General features: G+C 33.7%; 1 protein-coding gene across 1 annotated transcript in view; it reads left to right on the forward strand.

Annotated features, from left to right (window-relative positions):
* LOC114329696 (protein bowel-like) overlaps nt 1-21,408 on the forward strand; it is a 210,074-nt gene that overhangs the window by 134,745 nt on the left and 53,921 nt on the right. The gene's annotated exons all lie outside the window — the stretch shown is intronic.

Consider the following 21,408-nt stretch of genomic DNA (forward strand, 5'->3'; position numbering starts at 1 on the left):
ACTCAATACGAAAGGAGTCCCTGGTGAATATGTAAAGATTGTGAGGGATATGTATGAGGGAGTTACGACTAGTGTTAGGACAGGTGTGGGAGAGACTGATAAATTTCATGTGAAAGTAGGATTGCACCAAGGCTCGGTGCTTAGTCCGTATTTATTCTCATTAGTTTTGGACCAGATAACAGCGAAACTACAGGGTAACATTCCATGGTGCTTAATGTATGCTGATGATGTCGTGTTACTAGGAAATAGTGAAAGAGACTTAGAACAAAAACTGGAACAGTGGAGACATGCTCTGGAGGAAAAAGGTTTAAAACTTAGTAGGACAAAAACAGAGTATTTGGAATGTTCATTTAAAGATGGAGCTACTACAAATAAAATGGTATCTTTGGATGGTGAAATGATTGTGAAAAGCAATAGTTTTAAGTACCTAGGATCGGTATTACAGAGTAATGGAGAAATAGATGGAGATGCATGCAGTAGAATTAGGGCTGGATGGATGAAGTGGAAAGAAGCGAGTGGTGTGTTGTGTGACAGAAAAATTCCAATGAAGCTGAAGGGAAAATTCTATAAAACAGCCATAAGACCGGCTATGATGTACGGAACTGAATGTTGGGCAGTGAAAAAGAAAGAGGAACAACGAATGCATGTGGCGGAAATGAGAATGCTTAGATGGATGAGTGGAGTGACAAAGAAGGATAAAATTAGAAATGAGTATATTAGAGGAAGTCTAGGTGTGGCACCAATTGATGCCAAAATGAGAGAGCATAGGTTAAGATGGTTTGGTCATGTTCAACGTCGAGACGTTAATCACCCAATACGAAGAATAGCTGAAGTGCAGATTCCTGGAAGGAGTAGGAGAGGAAGACCAAAGAAGACCTGGGGGGAGGCGATAAGGCAGGACATGTTGGTAAAGGGGATTAACATTGATATGACCCAAGACAGAATTGGGTGGAGAAATGCAATTAGGGAAGCCGACCCCGCATAGGGATAAGGCAAAGAGAATGATGATGAAATCACTAACACAAAATATAAACCATAGCAATATGCAATGAATGTATCAATAAATGTGATATTAAGGAATTATCATATTTCTCTAATATACAAGAATCATACAATTCCTACAAAAAAAATATAGGTATGTTGTGTATAATAAAATTACAAGATTATTTTTATTTAATAAACAACTCACACAAAACATACTAAATCAAAACAATATACAACTAATTTAATATTTTTTAGATTATTATATCAACAGCATTTTAAGCCAAGAAGTTTTTAGTAACACATTCCTAATAGCAGATTGTGACCCGCAGTTATTAATAATATAATTTTCATATTAAATTTCATTAATATGCATCAATAAGAAATCCCTACTTTGTTAACACTCAAACTAGGTGATCTATAAATGTTTAAGGTGATATTGTTAGAGATTATGTGATTGGTCCACATTTTTTGACGGTTGAGGTTTTTATACGAGGGTGCTCCAGTTCTTCCAAAATTGATTTTTTTCAAGTGGGGCTATATAAAAAACCTTGTATACCAGAAGCATCCAACAACGCTTGATGATATGAAAAATAGAATAAAAGAAGCTTTTAATAATATTGACTTACCAAAATGTTAGAAATGTGGCTCGGTCATTTGAATATCGGTTACAAAATGGCATAGACGTTGAAAGTGGTCATTTTCAACATTTACTTTAGACTTATATCCTTAACATCACATTAATTGGTACATTCATTAAATTTTGTTATGGTTTATTATTTTTTTGTTAGTTATTTATTGAATGAAAATATTTGTTATATTATTAAATAATAGTTATTTGTTAAGTTATTTATATTTATAAGAATAATTGAATGTATTCCCGGCAAATGAAGAAAACTAAAAATATCTCAGAAACTAATAAGTTTAGGTATAGGAGATGCTATATAAAAATGAAAGAGTATCATAAATACAATATTTCAAAAAAATAAAATATAGGGTGATCTATTAAAAAAAATGAGAAAATCGTAATTTTGTTTTGTAGTTTAAAAGTTATTATAAAAATGAATGTTCTACTAAAAAATTCTTGGCTTAGAATGCTGTTGATATACCAATCTAAAAACTGTTACATCAGTTGTATATTGTTTTGATTTATATTTCATGTAAGTTATTTATTGAATAAAAGTAATCTTGTTATATTTTTATATACAATAGAAAGTTTTTTTTGTAGGAATTTTACGATTCTTGTATATTAGGGAAATATGATAATTTCTTAATATCACATTTATTGGTATATTCACTGCATATTGCTATGGTTTATATTTTGTGTTAGTTATTTATCTAATAAAAATAATGTTGTTTAATTATCACTCAATACTAACTTATTTCTACTAGAAAAATTGAATGTATTCCCGAAATTTGAAGAAAATTAAAAATATCTCGGAAAGCAATCAGTTCAGATATAGGGAATGCTATATAAAAATGAAAGAGTATATTAAATACAATAATGTTGAAGAGTAAAATATAGGGTGATCCATTTAAAAAAATAGAGAAAATCGTAATTTGGTTTTGTAGTTCACCCTGTATACAAATATTCGTCAATGATGTGAATTGGACTTAATTTAAAAACTACAGTATATTGTTTATCTTATTACATAAAACAAATTATTGTCTACGAATTACTTCTTTATATACAGGGTGTTAATCTCATAGTGATTTCGAAATAAAAATGGTCATAACTTGTTAAATACTCTGTATAGTAATGCAAAACCATATATTATATGAACAAGAATTATGAGGGGAATATAAATATGAAAAAATATATAGGGTGTCCCATTTAAAAAATTATATGTTTGATATACCACGCAGTTACTGATCACCCTGTATAAATGGACATATTTTCCAAGCGTGGAGAGTATCATTGCCTACACTTTTTTTAAATAACTTTTCTGGATATTTTATACCATAATGGAGTTATCGACCGATCCCGCACTAAAAACTCACCCTGTATATGTAGACTATAAAAACTGGCAATACCGTCCACCTTTCTATATCGGCCAATAGTCTTTCATTTTTAGTGGCCGTTACTGACAAATTTTACTGTACAATAAAACCTGTGTTAACGGCCACCTGCCAACATCGGCCACCTGTCCTAACGGCCAGTTTAAAAATTTCCCAAACCAATAAATTATATGTAGACTACAAAAACTGGCAACAGCGGCCACCTTTCTATATCGGCCAATAGTTCTTTCATTTTTAGTGGCCGTTACTGACAGGTTTTACTGTATTACGAAAAAGGATGAAATGTGAGATTCTACCTAACGGCGCGACTACTCGCGGGTTAAAGCTAATTGGCTCTCCCCAAAGCCATAAATTCCACAAAAAAAGAAGAAAAAAAAATTCCTACGCATTACTACACCCTTCCTCGAGGCACTTACGAAATTTTTTCAAAATTGCAAAATGTTTCATCAAGTTATCGCGAAAAAGGATAAAAATTGAGATTCTATCTCACCGCGCGACTACTCGCGGGTTAAGCAGTCCCTATACCTAATTGCTTTAATTTGTGAGTTATTGGTGATTCAAGCCAAACATTAATTTCAACAAAAAATACGTGAAATTTTATTAGGTTGGCCGTGAAAATATTCTATCACAAATAATTTTTTGGAATTAAATACATATTAATCTAGACTGATACTTAAAATTGCCAATAATGGTTGATCTATCAAAACACCTTCGTAGTTAACATTCTTGGCGCGATTAACAATTAAGCACAAATTAAAGCATTTAGGTATAGGGAATGCTTAAGAAATAAAAAAAGTACCATAAAATGTCTTTCCATTGCAATACTAAAATACAGGGTGTTCCATTTAAGAAAATTCAGAAAATCCTCATTCCGAGTTTCGACCAACCCTGTATACTAAAATTTAACATTTAGCTATACTAAGAATTTTTAATAATAGAAGACTATATTCAAAATCATTTTAACATAAATAGAGTTTTTGATATCGAACTACTACTATTCTACAGGGTATGAAAGTTGCTACGAACTTAATAAAAACACGTAATTAGCTTTTAAACTACCCTGTATAACATTACAAAACCGCATATTTTAAGAAAGAAGATATCGAGTAGAATCTAAAAATGTAAAAATATACAGGGTGCCCCATTAAAAAAAACGAAGTTTTAAGCAACTTCCGGTTAACCGGAAGTAGCAAATCGACGAAAATATTTTCATTAAATAGATCACCCTTCAAAAGCCCTTCATTCCAATTTTCATGATTCTGTTGCCTTCAGTTCTCGAGATATTTCTAATAGGCCAGTTATCTGCCTCACCCTATATATCCCGTTCATAGCGTAATCAGCTTTTGAGTTCCCGTTCGCCAAGCCTGTCTGCTCTGCCAGTTTTCTTCAGATAGATTCCCTGCTGACATTCCTTTTGAAATTCCCTTGCATCCATGTTGTTGGTGGTCGTCCTCGTTTTCTTTTCTCTTGTGGTACCCATTCTAATATATTTTTTGGTAGTTTTTCTTCACCCATACGTTTAACATGTTAGTACCATATTAGTTGTTGTTTTTCGATGTCTTCTATAATTGATCTTTGTACTTTCATTTGTTTCATTATGTCCTTATTTCTCACATGTTCTAATCTAGACTTTCCCGCCACTCTCCTTCAAAAATCCATTTCAACTCTTAATAGGTTACCTTTAAGTTTTTGTGACAACTGCCACACTTCTGAGTCATAGACGATTACTGGTTTCAATATAGTATTAATATATTCTTTTTTTTTTTTCGTTTCCGGTCTAATATTTTTTTGCCAGAGTACTGAATTAAATGCAACTATAACTTGTTTCCCTTTGGCTATTCTGTATTTTATGGCTTCATCACTTCTCCCTGTCTTTATTAGTTTTAACCCCAAATATACATATACATTTTTTACTTCTACTAAAGTCTTTTCTAGTGTAAAACTACACGTTTTTACTTCTGTATGAGTTTTTAAACTTTGGTATACAGCCAGCTACTGGGATTTTTGATCACATTTCTTAATTTTCCCATCTTCTAATTCTTGGTCGAGGTCATCTGCAGTATTCTTCTAATATGCAGATATTGTGTTTTTTGTACATTTAATTCGAGGCCCCATTTTTTGTGCTCTTCCATTAGCTTTCTAGCCATATACTCCCGGTCTTCCTTTTCTTGGCAATAACTACCTGGTCATCTGCATAGTGCAACGTATATAACGTTTCATTCCCAATAGACAGCCCCATTCTTTTACACTTTTTTTCCAGTGCCTGAGTGCTTCATCGATATACATATATGTTGAACAGTATGGGAGATAAACAAAAACCTTGCTTTTGTCCTTTTGTTACCTGAAAACCATTAGAAACGTTATTTCCTATTTTAACTTTTGATATTGTGTTCTTATACAGGTCTTTAGTAGCGTCGATCAGTGTAACGCTGATACCGGTTTTCTCCAATACTTCCCACAATTTCGCAACAGGCACGTGTCATATGCTCTTGTTAAATCTACTAAAAGTAAATGCACTTCTCGAGATCTCAGTGTTCTTTTCTTGGGCATTTGGGATAAGTAGAAAATACTACCTATTGTGGATCGCCCTGCTCTAAACCGTTTTCTGATTCAAAAGTACGGTATTCTTCGCATTTGCCTTCTTTTATAAGTCTCCCATATAATCTGCTAAGCGTGCTCGTAACAGTTATACCCCGATAGCTATTGCAATACTCCTTATTTCCTTTCTTATGGTTAGATGTAATCCATCTTTCTTTCCAACTTTGTGGCACTGGTTCTCCATGCAAGTGCCTATTAAAAATTTCTGTTAGTATTTCGAATAGTTTGTTGATTCCATTTTTTATTAACTCTGCATATATTCCTTATGGATCGGGAGCACGTCCATTTTTCAACAATGGTACAGCTTTTTTAGTTTCTTCGATGTTAATTGTTGATGGCTCCCCTTGAATCAGGACTTCACGTTGTTCTATGTTTTTGTATTCCGGTCTTTCTTCTACTAACAGTATTTTATTTTAGGTTATCTCCAAGATAAAAATAAAATGGATATTATGGAGAAACTCATTGATTCATCTTACCAAGGAAATGATATGACTGGACACACTCAAGGAAAAACCTCAAATATAACTATGAAAGTTGTGACTGAAAAAAAATCATATAAATGTGTAATTTGTTTTAAGCAGTTTATTAATGCAATTAAATTAAAAACACATCTGAGAGTACATACAGGGGAAAAACCTTACAAGTGTGAAATTTGTTTTAAGCAATTTAGTCAAGCAGGTGGTTTGAAAACACATTTGAGAATACATACAGGAGAAAAACCTTACAAGTGTGAAATTTGTTTGAAGCAATTTAGTCGAGCAGGTGATTTGAAAACACATTTGAGAATACATGCAGGAGAAAAACCTTACAAGTGTGAAATTTGTTTTAAGCAATTTAGTCAAGCAGGTGGTTTGAAAACACATTTGAGAATACATACAGGAGAAAAACCTTACAAGTGTGAAATTTGTTTTAAGCAATTTAGTCAAGCAGGTGGTTTGAAAACACATTTGAGAATACAGGCAGGAGAAAAACCTTACAAGTGTGAAATTTGTTTGAAGCAATTTAGTCGAGCAGGTTGTTTGAAAACACATTTGAGAATACATACAGGAGAAAAACCTTACAAGTGTGAAATTTGTTTGAAGCAATTTAGTCGAGCAGATGGTTTGAAAACACATTTGAGAATACATGCAGGAGAAAAACCTTACAAGTGTGAAATTTGTTTAAAACAATTTAGTGAATCGGGAAATTTGAAACGACGTATTATGAGGTTGCACACTGGAGAAAAACGTTGCAAGTACGAAACAAGTGTGAGGTAATATGATATAATTCTTCTTCTTTATCATAATCCTTAGTGCCCTTCAGGGCGTCAAATATGATCAGTGGTGTCATGGCAAAATTAGCAGTGCCGGAACGCACTGTTAATTTTTGTTTACAAAACCTAAATTCTCTATTATTTTTTTTCTTTTCTTAACCAGTGACGGAACGGCGTTCCCACGCGTTCCCGCACCATGACACCACTGGATATGATGTAATTAAATAATGTCAAATCATGGTAATTTTTCATTTTTCGAAAAATGCTTCCTTTTTGAGTTATTTGCAATTTTTTGTTGAAACAATGTCTTAATTAGTGACTTTTGGGTTTTTTCCTAAAATACTACCATTTGAATTGCATTCGACAAAAAGCTTTGCAATCTTTAAAACTTTAAGTACGAATATTTTGACAAGGATTAAATATAATTATATTATATATAATAGGATTAAATATACAATTTTCCATAACTTTGGTTCTCAAGCACCTAAAGCTTTGCTTAGACTCTTAAAATTTAGTTTTTTTTATCTATCTTAATAATTCTTTGAATTTAAAAATTGCAGAATAACGAAACAGATGGGAGAAATCATTAACGACAACGTGTGTTGGCTTAATTATGAAGCAAAAAGCTCAATTTTTAGTCAGTAAAAAAAGGGCAATTTTGTCCCCCCATCGTATCACTATTTATCCAATGATATTGTTATATGAGCACCTGGATTCTTCTTCTTAAGGTGCCGTGCATTTCTGCGTAGGCGTCCATCGTACATTGTCTTGTCAGGTGAGATGATAGATATTCAGGATTAAATCTGATTTTAGCAGCGTTGCGAAGCATTTCATAGCTGTGGATTCCTGTCCTTTGGCGAATATTACGCAGCCATGACATCTTTTTACATCCCAGACCCCTTTTACCCTGAGTAATCAGTTGCTGAAAAGTGTATCGTTCTCCTCGTAATATTTGCCCCATGTATGCAGTCTTCTTACTTTTAACATAATTAAAAGCTCGCTATCCTGTAATCCCGCTCTTCTTAGTGCTTCCTCATTTCTGACTCTGCCCGTCCATGATATTCTAAGCATTCGACGCAGACACCACATTTCAAATAATTCAAGTTTGTTACTGGAACTGGCCTTTAATGTCCATGCTTCCATTCCCTACAAGAGCACACGCCAAATGTAACACTTTAGCACATTTGGATCATTTGGAGCACACTAGGATCGGAGGTTGAAATCCAACTTGCGTTTAGACAGATCAGGGAAGCATTATTCGGTATCGGTATAAATGTGCTCATGCAAAAAAATATAGACACGAACAAACATAGTATTTACAAACGCTTTATTAATTTCGGAAAAGTATTTGTCAAGGTTCAACATGATAAACTAATTAATATCTCAAAGTTGCAAAATATTGACATTAACGACAGCAAAGTAATTTCAAACCTCTACTTCTACTAGAAACTAGAACCAAAAAGTCAAAATAAAAATTGATGTTCAAATGTTGGAAGAAATATAAATTCTTCGGGGTGTAAGCTTCTTGATGTTCATAAATATATAATAAAATCGAGTCTTCCATGGCAGTTTCCTCTTCACTGAGGATTGGTACTATGAGAAGCATTTGTTGTATTTGGTTGACCCACAGGGAGGTTCAGGTTATGCTGGTGATTATTATTTTGGAATGGAGCAGTTGGTATATATTGGTTTGTTACCTGTTATACATTGCTCGAAAACCCACAGAATGGGGCGATATTATTGGAGGTTGTAGAGGCTGGAAATATATTTGGGGTGCATACCACTGGTGCATACAACAGTGCATTTGGTACTTGATTTTGTAGGTTTTAGTAGTAGATTTCCTTAGTGTAGTACGCTAATGAACTAATAATAAAGTTAGTCACTTAGTTACTTAATGTTTGATAGCCGAGGACGGCAGAAAAACTTGAATTTTGAATTTATAAACAAATACAAACTGTCGTTATTAAATTTGTTTTGTAGTAACAGTGCTAACTGAAATGGAAGTAAAACAAGAAATTAGTGAAGAAGCGTGTAAAATAGAAATAGAGTATAATCACTTGAATTATGCTCTTTTGGATGACTTTAAATTTGAAAAAGGTGGAGAAAAAGCTTACAAGTGTGAAATTTGTCTTAGGCAATTTATTAGGGCAGATAAGTTCAAAACACATTTGATATGGCACATTGGGCAAACCTTACAGATGTGATATTTGTTTTAAGCGATTTAGTGAATCGGGAAATTTGAAACGACATATGAGGTTTAACACTGAAGAAAAACATATAAGTATGTACGAGACAAATGTGTGGTAATATGATGATATAATTCTTCTCCTTCTTTCTCATAATCCTTAGGGCCCTTTAGAGTTTAGGGTGTCGGACATGATATAATTAAATAATGTCTTTGAGCAGTGGCGTAGCGATAAATCCGGGGGCCCTGGGGCAAGTCCCCTCACGGGACCCCTACTACAAAAAAAAATTCAGCTTGCTTTTGGGTGAATACAAATTTCTTAATTGATTTTATTTTTTTTTATTTTAAAATATCTAACTATTTTGCAGTTCTAGCTCTTTAATCTACTTTTAAATAAGCTAATCATGCTTAGCCTCAAAATGATTTTTTTATATAAACTTAACTTGAACTCTGCATATTCAGTTAAATATATTTTTTTAGGTGTAATATTTTTTTTATATTTTTTATTAACTCTTTAGGAAATATAGATTAAAACTAAAACACCAGTTTAAAATATCATATCATTTAATAATTTGTTGAATGTACAATGTTGACATGTCAGGTTGTATTTATTTAAAATAGTCTTTCTTTCTAACTTTTGCTGAAGCAAAATCATCTGTAACACTATCAATGTCAATTTGTTTGGCACGATCATTTTCAATTGAAAGTATCGCCAGATTTGCGAGTCTTTCCTAGCCCATAGTACTTCTCAAATAGTTCTTAATTATCTTCAACTTTGAGAATGAGCGCTCCGCTTTAGCGACGGTGACCGGGACTGTCAAGTACATGACGCACGCTGTACACACATCAGGAGAGCTATGGTCAATGAGCAATAAATCTGCAAGCTCTTTGACAGTGGACATGGTTTTAAGCTCTGTTTTGAAAGTTTCTTTTACGGAGCAAATTTGTGATGGGAATGAAGAAGATATGTCATTAGGAAACCTTTTCACAAATTCAACAGCACAGTTATGAATTTCACTTTCACTTGCTTTTGACAGGAATTCAGGAAAAGTTACTTTATAAGTATCTAAAACAGATTTCATTCCTAGAAAACGTGCTTGTATTTGGTTGCACAATATGTCAATCATAGGGAGAAACACTGTTACTTTAAAACATGATTCCGGTTCCTGCAACCTCTCGTCCTCACACAGTTCGTCAAAATGTTTTTTGACTTGATCTGTCTTTTCTGAGAAAACCCAGGTTGAATACCCCAACGGTTGCAAATTGTTGTCGCCTCACATACGAAATCATCAAATTGTTCTCTCATCTCTTTCAGTTTTAGAAGAGTGTTATTGAGTAAGTTGTAGGCTGAAAGTAGGTCTACTGTCTCCGACTGCAAAGTTTTAGACACTATATTAATACATTCCAGAACTTTACATTGAATAACCAGCAGACGAAGTTGATGGGATCCTTGAAGGGCAATGGAAAAATCCCAGAAAATTTAGTAAGTAATACCGGGAAAATAGTAATAGATATTTTGTTTAAAAGAACATTCTGAACACGTACGTATATTTAGTTTTTCAAAATTCGAGAAGTACATAAACTAGACAATGACCCTCCTTTTTTCCCAGGAGTCTCGCGGGGGCCCTTACCTCGGGGGGCCCCGGGCCACTGCCCCGGTGGCCCCGGTGGATTCCTACGCCGCTGTCTTTGAGTCTTTCTCTCTTTCTTTCTCCCCTTCCTTATACCTTATCAGGTGTCAAATTTGGGTTTTTAGTTTAACTACATATATTCACCCATATCTTCCATTCTTTTCTGTCTTGTGCTATTTATTATTTTCATTTCTTCAAGCGTTTTCTGTTTAATCTTTTCCGCATCTGCTATTTGATGTATCTATCCATTTTCTTCCTCAGTCTGCCTTTTATTTTTTGTCATATTTCTTGTTTCGTGAATTTTTTTCGTTAGTCTACTCGGTTTCATTCTCATCAGGTGTCCATACCAGTTTAATTGTCTCTCTATTATTTTGTTTATTAGGGCCTGTTTGGTTATCTCTCTTATTGCCTTATTTCTTATTCTATCCCATTTGGTCTTTCCGGCTCTAGCTCGTAGATGTCTCATCTCCATTGTGTGTTTTTGAAGTTATACTTCTTTAGGCGAGATATAGAGTGATTTTTTATTATTCTGCGCACATGCGCACAGAGACAGTACGTTATTATACGTTACAACATATGTACGTATCAGTCAAAAAATGGCGTGGAAAAAGTATATTAATGTTTTTAGTAAATATATTTATTATAATTTTTGTATCTTTGGATTTGTCTTCCTCGGGAGGAAGATAATACGTACCTTTAAAACATTTTTATATTTAATACTTTTTCACTTCGTCTATTTGTTACCGTGATTTGTCATAATGTCCGAGAAGCCGTATATAGAATGCCTTCGTAGCGTGATTGGTACAGCATTCGACTAGAGATCGAGAGGTCTCGGGTTCAAATGCGGACAATGGCTGTCTTTTTTCTTATTTTGGGATTTTTGGAAAGTGGTATATATATATATATAGTGGCTAAACACCCCTTTAGGGGTTACGCCGCTTACGCTCTCTAGATCTATGTTTTGAGGTAGATCAGTCCTCATGTTCGTTATTTAATTTTCTCTGTTATTTTTCTCCACTCTTTCCTGTCTCTGGTTTTCCCTTTCCAATGTCGTATGCCCGCATTGTTGAGATCACTTACTACTTCTTGTAACCATGTAGATCTTGGTCTTCCACGTCTTCTTTTGCCAGCTGGTGTCCATTCCAATATTGAGTATATCGTCGTAGTTGATCCGGATCTCCATATGTGTCCTAGCCATTTTGCTCTTTGCTGTTTTATTTTACATACTATATCCTCCTCAATTTCTTCCAGTAACTCAAGGTTCGTTCTTTGTCTAAATTCATTGTCATTTATTTTTATTGGTCCTAATATTGCTCTTAGTATTTTTCTTTCTTGTATTCTAAGGTTTTCCTCTTGTTTTTTTGTCATGCTAAGAGTTTCGGCTGCATACATCATCGTCGGTCGAATTATTGTTTTGTATACTTTCATTTTTGATTTCTTACTCAATAACTTATTTTTAAGTAATTTTTTATTTGCATGGAAGCTCTTATTTGCTGTAATAATCCTTTCTTTGATTTCGGTTTCTCTTTCTCCATTGTTTGTTATTAATATTCCTAAATATTTAAATTTTTCGACTTCTTCAAAAGTGTATTCTCCTACTCTAACCTTTCTGTTTTCAAAGTTTTTGTCAAATCTCATTATTTTGGTTTTCTCTTGGTTTATTTTTAATCCAATTACTTTTCCTTCTGTTACCATTTCGTTTAACATTCGTTCCATTGTTTTTCTATTTTTTGTTATTAGCACAATATCATCAGCGTATGCTATTATTTGTCCTTCTCTCGTTCGGAGGGTGCCTTTGTTGATCTTCCTGACGACGTATTCTAGGGCAAGATTAAACAGAGTTGCTGATAATGAATCTCCTTGTCTCACCCCTTTATTGATGACAAATTCTTCTGTGTCGCCTACTTGAGTTTTTATACTAACTACAGTTCTACTCATTGTCATTTGTATTAATCTTCTTAATTTATGTTGTATTCCCATTTCTTTCAGAGCTACCATTAGTTTTGATCTATTTATTGTATCAAATGCTTGTCGAAAATCTATAAAAAGCAGTTCAATTTCTATTTTATATCCATGAGCTTTTTCCATAATTTGTTTAACTGTATGTATGGCATCTGTTGTAGACTTTCCCTTAACAAATCCGCATTGATAGTGTCCTATGATATTCGTGGTAGCTTCGGTCAGTCTTCGTTGTATTAAGGCGGACATGATTTTATATGCTGTGTTTAATAGCGTCAGTCCTCTGTAGTTTTTACACATCTGTTGATCTCCTTTTTTATGAATCGTGATAATTTGTCCTTTGTACCATTCTTCCGGCATTTTTTCTTCGTCCCATATGTCTTTTATTAAATTGTATAATCTATCTTTTAATTCTTCACCACCATATTTTATAAGCTCCATATTGATACAGTCCGATCCTGAGGCTTTACCATTACGGCTGCTATTAATAATTTCCTCAACTTCCTCTTTTGTTGGTATTTGTAGCTGGTTTCCTAACATCATTGTCTCTTCTCCTCTGTTTTCATTTAGGTCTTGATCTTGTTGTTCTGTTAATAATTCTTTAAAATAGTTAGTCCAAATTTCTTTATACTCTTCATCGTTTTCTGATACTTTTCCATTTTTATCTTTTATGCTTTTTATCTTTCCTTTAAACGTTTTGTTCTGCTCACTAATTTTCTTATAGAATTCTTTTGTGTTTCTGTTCTTACTCTCTTTTTCTATTTCTTTTATCTTATCATCCAACCACTCACGTCTAATTTTCCTTATTTTTTTCTTACATGCATGCCTTATTATATTGTATTCTTCCCTATAATCCTGTCTATTTGTTCTTATCCACATTTGTCTCATTTCTACCTTCTTTTTTAACATTTTATGGCATTCTTCATTATACCATTCTTGTCTTTTTTTGTTTCTTTTTATCCCTACGTGTACTTCCGCTGTTTCATTTATACATTTTTTTATATTTCTCCATTCTGTTTCTATATCCTTTGTAGGTTTAGATTGTTCCTTCAGTTTTTTGTTCATGTCATCAGCATATTTAATCCTTATGTCTGGAGTATTCAGTTTTTCTACGTGCCATTTATTTTTTGTTGTCGTGTTTTTTAGTGTTCTTTTGACTTTTTGTCTTACTTTTGCAGTCACCATAAAATGGTCTGTGTCTGCATGTGCACCTCTGTAGGACCTCACGTCTGTTACCGATGTTTGCTTCCTTCTTGTAATCAGAATATGGTCTATTTGTGACCATGTTTTTTGGTCTGGGGAAATCCACGTCACTTTATGGTATTTGGGATGTTCGAATTTTGTACTAACGATAATCATATTGGTACTAGATGCTAGATTACATAATCGTTGGCCATTGTCGTTAGTTTTTTCGTGTATTGTGTGCTTACCTGCTACTTGGTTAATGTAGTCTTCCTTACCTATTTGGGCATTAAAATCTCCCATTACCAGTATTGTGTCTTCTCTAGGTAACTTCTCCATTTCTCGTTCGAGTTCCTCATACAATTTGTCTTTTTCCTCCGCAGTAGCACTTTCAGTTGGGGCATATACGTTTATGATTGATATATTAAATGGTTTGGCGTTAATTCTCAGGTAAGCCATACGTTCATTTATTGGTTTAAATTGCATAATGTTATTTTTTATTTTTCCCATAATTATGAAAGCAACTCCATATTGACCTTGTTTTTCATGTCCCGAGTACTGTAGTGTGTAGTTTTTTCTATTTATTTCTCCTTGACCTGCCCATCTGATTTCTTGAATCACTGCAATATCAATTTGGTATCTTTCTAGTTCTGAGACGATATCCTGCATTTTTCCTGGTTCAAGCATTGTTCTGATGTTCCACGTACTTATTTTTAGTTGATCACATTTTTTCGGTTTTTTATTATATTTTTTTGTGTTCGTATGTTTTACTTTATCTAATCTGTTCAGGTCGTTTTCCTTTGCCATTTTCGTGTCCGTTTTTTGTGTTGTATCCAATATTTGTTTTTTTATCAGTTTTTTGGCGTGTCCTGCTTTGCCCTTTCCAGTTCATTCTTCTCTTTGTTCCATTTCCATTCAGTCCCGTCAATAATTAATTTTTGATAACCTACTCTAGTGTTCTTACCGTTTTCTTTTTGAAATTTTGCAATTCTCCGTATTTCTTGTTGTATTTTCATCTCTTCTTGCGTTAGATCGTTATTGATATATATTTCCGGCTTTGAATTCCTTAGTTTGTTTTTGTTCTTCATAATTTTTATTTTTTCATTTTTGTTTTTTAGTTTTACAAGACATGTTTTGTCCCCTATTTTATAAGCTTCTTCTATTTCTACTTTAATACCTAATTCTCTTTCCACGAAATCTGCCATAACCTCATTGACTACATTTGGGTTATTTGTATCCATCGGTAGACCCTGGACAATAACATTGTTAGCTTTTCTCTCTTTCTCGAACTTTTCTACCTTCATTTTCACTATCTTTAATTCCTGTTTCATTTCATCATTTTCTTTTTGTAGTTGTTGGTTACTTTGTTTGAATTCATTTATTTCTTTTCTTAATTCTCGGAGGTCATTTCTATATTCTCGTTGTTCTTCTTTTATTCCTTTTACCTCCGATGTTAAACTTTGTGTTTGATCTGTTAAATTTTGCATCATTTTTAAAAGCTGATCAATTTTGTTTTCATCTTTCTGTTGTTTGGTTGGTGTTCTGGATAGTTTCTTGCTCTTGTTAAAAATATTGTCTGCATCTATCTCTAGACTTCTCTTTTTACTGTCTTCTGAGGTGTAATCATTATCACTATCCACCATTTTTTATGTATTTGTACTCTATATTAAAGCAAGCGATAAGCTCTAGTTCCCCAGTCGACCCGGCGAAGGCTCTAGAACTTCTCAAGCAATAATTGAGTATGACTTTAAATATATTAAAATTCTTTTTACTTCGAAATCTTTACTTAGTTTATTATTAATTGATTGATTTCCTTTCTTGGATTTTTAAAACTTTTTGGAAAACCGGCAACGTCGCTTTTAATTTGATCAAGACTTGTTCTCTTATCTGTTGTCAAAAGAACTGGAATTTATAAAATGTCATTTGTTTTGATTAACATAAAATGTTCTATAAGTTACTTATAGGCCGATTTTTGCCACTATTTTTTGCACTTTAGATAGTTTATGACCTTATACAAATGTTCGCATATAGTTAATATTTTATTTCGCACTATTACCTCAAAAATCGGAATAAACTCTGGTGAAAATGTTTAACACTTTTATTTCGCACCATAAGAATCGTTACTTGGAAAGTGGTAAGTATTCAAATTAGTTAAGTAAAATAAAAATAAACTGTTTAAAGTATTTTTTCTACAACCGTGTTAAAAATGCAATTTTTAGCACTCTATACGAGCGTTAAAAATGCTACTTTAAGGCACTATGGTCTGTTTTTTAACCCAGAGGAGTAATTCAAATTTACCGCGCCGTAATGCTTGTTTGTAATTGGTCTAACCTCAGTCAAGTTTACTCCACTGTTACGCAATTTTGACACTAATGACATTTATAAAATTTTGACACTTCTGTCATTTTATAGGTTAATTAAGTTATATCGGCGTTTTTTTGTGTTTTTTTGCATTATTCCTTTAATTTTTAGATTCCTAGTCTACTTTTATATCAAAAACAGTTGTTTTTAGAACTCTTTAGTGACGTATTAGTATAATATAATATTTATGGATTACCATTGAAGGCCGATATGATCAACCAAAAAAGAAGATGTATTTGGTGATATTTCTAGTTACTTTCTTGGGTGTGAATCTGTCTTTTTAGTTTACTCCTCTTGGTTTAAAAATAAACTATAGTGCTTTAAAATCTTTATGGCACTGCAGTTCGTATTGACTGTATAGGCAATTTTGATATAATGTCAAAAAATATAAAAATGGAATGTCAGTCAAGTTCAAGTAAAAGTTTTTGTAGATATTGTCCTGTAATTACGTTTGTAGAAAAAATAATGTATGATATGCGTGTTAAAAAGTACATTTTTAAGGCACTCGTGTGAATTGAACTTTCACATGCGTGCCTTAAACTTGTACTTTTAACACTTATATCATAAATAACTATCATTTCGTTGAAATTATATCATAATAGAAGTATAACTTCTTACGTGCGTACAAAGTACACACACATTCGTTTTTTACTATTTTACTATTTTCTGCAAAGTCAAATTTTTACTCGTACATAGTTTCTTCGGTATCACAATCGTATTATAAGTATATTTTTTCATTTTTGTTTCTTGGGACAATTCTTTTTTCCTCGGAAATGGCGCTAGTCCACCAATTCCGGGGGAATTGCTAGATTTATTTGTTCTGCTTATTACTTCGAGGTGTATTTTTCCATCATTGGTAATAATTATGTACTTCAAAGATAATCATATAAGGTAACTATTTCCAGTTGAGTATTTTTGCATTTTATATTAATTTATTTCATTTTCTTCCTTTCCGCCGATGACCATTATTTTACTTTTCTCGATGTTTATTTCCATTTTTAATTTCTAATCTAATCTATTTTCTCTGTCCGTATGTTTATAAGTTTTTGCATTTTTGTCACGGAATCTGCGATAAGGACTGTGCCATCCGCATACAATAAGGCTTCTATTTTTACTGGTTGTAATCTTTGGTACCCCATTATTGTCCGTACTTGGTTGATTCTTTCTGCATTCATGACTATTATCGTTGATTAAAATATTAATACTGGTATTAATATTTCACCCTTGTCCAGGGTCACGGATGAAGACCACAACGGTATCCACGGCGGAGAAGAACATCTTCGGTACGGTGTGTATGGCGGAAGTGGCGACCCCCGATTTTAGTGTTGGTATAAAATTAAATGGGGTAGGTGGAACTCCTTAGCCATGGTGAAGGCAATTACCTAAGAGACGGTCACTCTAAATTCAAAACTCTGGTCCTCCAAGCTTGGGGGTTGAGGCAATGGGCTTGCTCCCCATTACTCGGAAAAAGTATATTGCAAAAAACCCGAAAGTAAAGCCTCGGAAAAAGGACGGACATTCTGGAAAACGAAATTGGCAACGAAAACGGATATTGAATGTTGGAACGTGGAATATACATGGTATTAAAGGAAGACTGCAGAAGTTCAGCAAGAAAGTTTAAAAATGAACATGGACATTCTAGTGTTAACTGAGACCAAGAAGAAAGGACAAGGAGTAGACGATGTAGGAGAATATGTACACATATATAGTGGAGTCAGAAAGGATGCACGTGCCAAAAGAGGAGTATCCATACTCATTCATAAGAAGTATAAAAATCATATAACAAGTTGGCAAGCAATAAACGATAGAATAATAACAGCGAATTTGACCGTAAAGGGGCGTCGTTTATCAATTGTAGGGGTATACGGACCGACTGATGATGCTAAAGTGGAAGAGAAAGAACAGTATATCGCAACCTTAGAAGACACCATAATACAAATCGGTAAAAGTCGGGAGCTCTTAGTTTTAGGAGATATGAATGCACGAGTGGGCAAAAAAATAGGAAATAACGTCATTGGAAGATATGGAGAAGAAATCCTAAATAATAATGGCGAGCGGTTAATGGCGAGGACCTAGATCTTGACGGAAGTGACTACATCAGGGGTTGTAGAGAGTATGTATATCTAGGGATTAAATTAAAAAATAGTGGAAGAACGGAACCCAGTATAGATGATAGAGTGACGAAGGCTAGAAAGGTTACTAGAGCCCTAAACCCTGTCTTGTGGCAACATAACATAAATTTAAATACAAAAATGAGGATGTACGACGCTATCCTGAAACAGCTATCCTCCGAAGTGTGCAAATGACAAAAAAGTCCGAAAATAAGCTGCTTACTACTGAAATGGATTTTTTTAGAAGACAGAATATCGAGATGGGACCATGTTCGAAATGAACAGATCAGAGAAAAAGTCGGTAAGCAGAAAACAATAGTGGACGAGGTACAACGAAACCAACTTACTTGGTATGGACACGTCCAACGAATGGGGGATGAAAGATTACCAAAAATTACAATGAGATGGATACCGCCAGAAAAACGGAAAATAGGAAGGCCACCGACCTCCTGGAAACAAGGAATTACAAAAGCCATGTCAGAAAGAAATCTTCAAGAAAATGACTGGCTAGATCGACAGGATTGGCGATTGAGTACCGGAAGGCGTAGAACGCTATAGAACCGGTTATATATATATATATATATATATATATATATATATATATATATATATATATATATAATAAAGGATGTTAAGTAAGCGAGTACAACTATAAACATAGAAAAGAAAAATCATTGGCAAATAACTCGCAATGTGAATGTGAATACAAAATTAACAATATAAAAAGATGGAATGCAACTGCAGACACGTGTTTCTGACTCATTAGTCGTCATCAGTACAGTATAGCCAAGTTAAAAGAATAATAGTTTAACTTGGAAAAAGATCACTACAGCAGCAATATTACCATTTGGGACAACAATGTCAGAAGACCCTGCCTTTCAGGGCGACGACCAACACAGTCACGGAGGTAAAGCTACCTGAGGAAAGAAAAGCCAAAACCTTATACAATAAAGGATGTTAAGTAAGCGAGTACAACTATAAACATAGAAAAGAAAAATCATTGGCAAATAACTCGCAATGTGAATGTGAATACAAAATTAACAATATAAAAAGATGGAATGTAACTGCAGACACGTGTTTCTGACTCATTAGTCGTCATCAGTACAGTATAGCCAAGTTAGAAGAATAATAGTTTAACTTGGAAAAAGATCACTACAGGAGCAATATTACCATTTGTGACAACAATGTCATAAGACCCTGCCTTTCAGGGCGACGACCAACACAGTCACGGAGGTAAAGCTACCTGAGGAAAGAAAAGCCAAAACCTTATACAATAAAGGATGTTAAGTAAGCGAGTACAACTATAAACATAGAAAAGAAAAATCATTGGCAAATAACTCGCAATGTGAATGTGAATACAAAATTAACAATATAAAAAGATGGAATGCAACTGCAGACACGTGTTTCTGACTCATTAGTCGTCATCAGTACAGTATAGCCAAGTTAGAAGAATAATAGTTTAACTTGGAAAAAGATCACTACAGGAGCAATATTACCATTTGTGACAACAATGTCAGAAGACCCTGCCTTTCAGGGCTACGACCAACACAGTCACGGAGGTAAAGCTACCTGAGGAAAGAAAAGCCATACACCAAATACAGCCAAATACAAATACATATATTAATATTTCAATCAACGCTATTATGAATAGTTGCGGGCTAAGGCTGTCTCCTTGTTTGATACCTCTTTCCTAATTAAATTCTCCAGATCTTTTTCCAGTTATATGTACACGTCCTTTTACTTTCAATTTTACCTGTGTATATACTTTCAATTATTTTATCAGTATAATTAGTACATTCATGTTCTGCATGACTTTCCATATAATTGTTCTTTCTATAGAGTCGAACGCTGCTCTTAGATCTACGAATGCCAGAGTGAGCTTTCACCCCGAGTTAATATTTATTTCTATTATATTTCTAATGATGTAAATGTTATCTTTTGTCTGTCTTTCTGGTCTAAGCGTTGCTTGTTCTTTTCCCAGCTCTTTCTCTACCTCTTATCTTAGCCTCTTCTCTACTATTTGAGTGTATATTTTAACACATAGCGATGATAAACATATTGCTCTATAATTTTGGATCACGTCAACACAGTTGACGTGTTCTGCCTTTTTGTATATTGGCACTGTAAGGTTACTTTTTCAGTCTTTTGGGATTTGTTGCTTTTCCCATTTCTCTTTGTATATTTTCCATAACCAGTTTATCCCTTCTTCTCCCATGTACTTGACCACTTCTCAGTCCTCATCCCCTCCAGATTTGCCTGTTTTTATGTTTGATACTTCCTGTATTCCTTCTTTTCTACTTATTTGCCCTAATTCTTTGTTCTCGTTATCTTGATATGTTTCATTTTACATCATTAATACATCTATTGTTTCATTAAATAATGTCAAAACATTTTATTTATACACGAAATGATAAAAGTAATTTCATAGTTTAGGATAATATAATATGGGTCCAGAAAAGAGTATGTATTTGGTTTTCAAAGAGTTTTTTTGTATTAAATTAACTGAAAGAACAATAAAATGAAATGGATATTTTCCATCCATCCAATGGCACTACAGCCCAAACAGAGACTTGACCTCCTTCAGCAGGCTTCTCCAATAATTTCGATTTACTGCTCTTCTTTTCTATAAACGCGTTTTTAGGAGGTTTATGACATCATCATCCTTATCTACTCCGTCTTCCCATTTCTTTCTTTTCCTTCTAAGTCCAGGAGGTCTTTTTCCTGTTGCAGGAAGGAATTTTTGTTGAAAGAATGTCTTAATTAGTTATTTTTGGGCTTTTTTTCCAAAAAACTACTAAATGAATTGCATTCGACAAAAGTCTTTGTGATCTTTAAACCTTTAAGTACAAATAAGAATATTTTCATCATCATTATCATCAATGCCGTTACAACTCTACGTGAGTTTTTTCCACGTTTACTATTGCCTTCCATGTTTGTCGGTCCTGTGCCACTAATTCCCATTTTCTCTAGATATTCTTTTACTGCATCTTTCCACCTTTTTCTAGGCCGCCCTACAGACCTGCTTCCATCTGGACTTTCCCAGAACACACTGTTTATAAGGCGATTTTCGTAACTGCGAATCACATGCCCCGCCCATCTGAGTCTATTGGCCTTTATATATCTGACTAT

Source organism: Diabrotica virgifera, chromosome 7 (assembly GCF_917563875.1).
Source record: "Diabrotica virgifera virgifera chromosome 7, PGI_DIABVI_V3a".
NCBI lineage: Eukaryota > Metazoa > Arthropoda > Insecta > Coleoptera > Chrysomelidae > Diabrotica > Diabrotica virgifera.